Raw genomic sequence first — 2,321 nt, 5'->3', positions numbered from 1 at the left:
TATTTAAAGAAATCCTTGCTGTTAATTTTTACTTTTTCAGCCAACCTTTTCTCATACATCCTTTTTGATGTCCTAATATTCTGTTTCACCGAGTTTCTTGATCTTCTATAATCTTCTAAATCTCCTATCATACCAGTCAATTTAAATTTAACTAATAGAAGGCTGTAATAGACTTCCATTATAAAAATCAGAATTAAATTCTGATTTAGAAATAAAGTAACAAATAGCAGAGATTATTGTGTCAAAATTAAGAAATAAGAAAATATACGTTCATGTACAGGTTCTGAATCAGTAATCCAAAATGGATTTCAAAAGTCACATCAGGCTGAGCAGGTCTTTAGATCAGGTAAGTCTGTGTTATAATAAATTATGATTTTTGAGTACTGACTGAATACTGATAACACTGCTTTATTTTCAGATAATTTCATTGTGTATTTGTCATACCTTAACTATACATAATACAAGTTTTAAAATAATGGACATTTAAGACTAATTTTGTGCATTTATTTACTTATTATTTTCTTTAAATCGACATATTTGAGGGCATAACACCAATATAAGACACTTTTTTCTACATTTAACTGATACACAGTTTCTACATTTTGTCGTGGCCGAGTGGTTAGGGCATTCGACTTGCAATCTGCAGAGTGTGGGTTTAAATTCCCATCCCACTAAACATGCTCACCTTTTCAGCCATAAGGGCATTATAATGTGATGGTCAATCTCACTATTTGTTGGTAAAAGAGTAGCCAAAGAGTTTGTAGTGGGTTGTGATGACTAGCTGCTTTCTCTCTAGTCTTTCACTACTAAATTAGGGATGGCTATCACAGATAGCCCTCGTGTAGGTTTGTGTGAAATTCAAAGCCAAACAATTAATAATTAATCTATAGTACCTACCTGTTACAGAAATATCATACAAACTTTTCAATTTTCTATTTTCCCCAGAATCTAATTGAAAAGTTCTAGTGCATTGACTTAGATGTAGCTCAGAGAGGATGGTTACCTGTTTCCCAGGTATCTGTCGCCTTACTTTCAATATAGGTTCTTGCAATTTAATAAAGTTTTTGAGAGTTTGGGCTGGAAAGGGTACATGCACATCATCATTTAATTGCCTTTTGTAAAAGGATGATAGTTGTTGCTAAACAACATATCAAATGGCTTGCAGGTAAGTAGCAGGGCTTTGCAAAAATATTCATTAGGTTTTATTAATGAGGCATACATAAATTTACTGTCAATCTGTTTTAAGTACAGTCTTTTATTCATGTCTTATTTTATTCTATCTATTAAGGCACAGATACAGGAAAGGAAAAAGTGAGATTTGAAAATCTAAGAGATTATAATGGTTCTCCAAAGGTGTTTGGCTGTGTTGATGGAACACACACTCCAGTTCAAGGACTTGTCAAAGATAACATTAGCCATTTTAACTGAAGAGGGTTTCATTCAGTTATTTTGCAGCTAGTGTCCAATTCTCACTATGCTTTTATGGATTGTTTTGCAAGCTTGACAGGATTTTCGCATGATGCCAGTTAGCAAGACATGGTGCCTGCTAAACTGCCACTTGATGACTCCCTAAAAAAATCCAATAGGCACTTAAATCCAAAACAAACAAAATACAACCATAAACTAAGTACAAAACGTGTTGTGGTTGAACAAACTATAGGGTTATCAAAAGGACACTTCATGCTGCTTAAATACCTTGATATGATTTATCTAGACTTAAAGGTCACAGTAGTCATGGTAGCATGTTTACATAACATTTGTAGCTTAAAGTGACGAACCTTTACCACATGTTGAAATTGAAGAGGTTGATTGTCAATGATGAGTAGGATGGTGCTGAAAACCTGAACTGTAGTGCAGCCACACAGAGAGAAAGATGCAATTACAGATGAGCTGTGGTAGCAAGATGGTGTTTTTATGACATGGCTGTAAAACATAAATGTACAGAAACCTTATAAATGATATTGATGATTAGAAACTGAAAAGTTAATGGAAATTTACTGAAATAAAATTAAAACATGAAAAAAAAACATCTCTTTAACAACATTTATTCATTTGTAAACATTTTATTCCTTACTATCAAGGCTATTGATAGCTTTTGTTAGATAATTGATGGCTTCTGTATTGGAGCATTGGTATGTTAGGGCCTTTGAATCCCATAACGGAGTGTGGATATTTTATGATAGTATACCTGAATAAAGATATATTATTCACTAGTTATGAAAAGAGAATATATACAAAAGGATATTTCCAACCATCACACAAATTGTGATTCCTTTGTCTGATAAGTAGAATGTACAGAAGATCATTGTAAATTAGTTCTG

The sequence above is a fragment of the Limulus polyphemus genome, unplaced genomic scaffold, assembly GCF_000517525.1.
Source record: "Limulus polyphemus unplaced genomic scaffold, Limulus_polyphemus-2.1.2 Scaffold770, whole genome shotgun sequence".
Taxonomy (NCBI): Eukaryota; Metazoa; Arthropoda; class Merostomata; order Xiphosura; family Limulidae; genus Limulus; species Limulus polyphemus.
The sequence above is the reverse complement of the archived record's forward strand: the minus strand, read 5'-3'. Positions refer to the sequence as shown.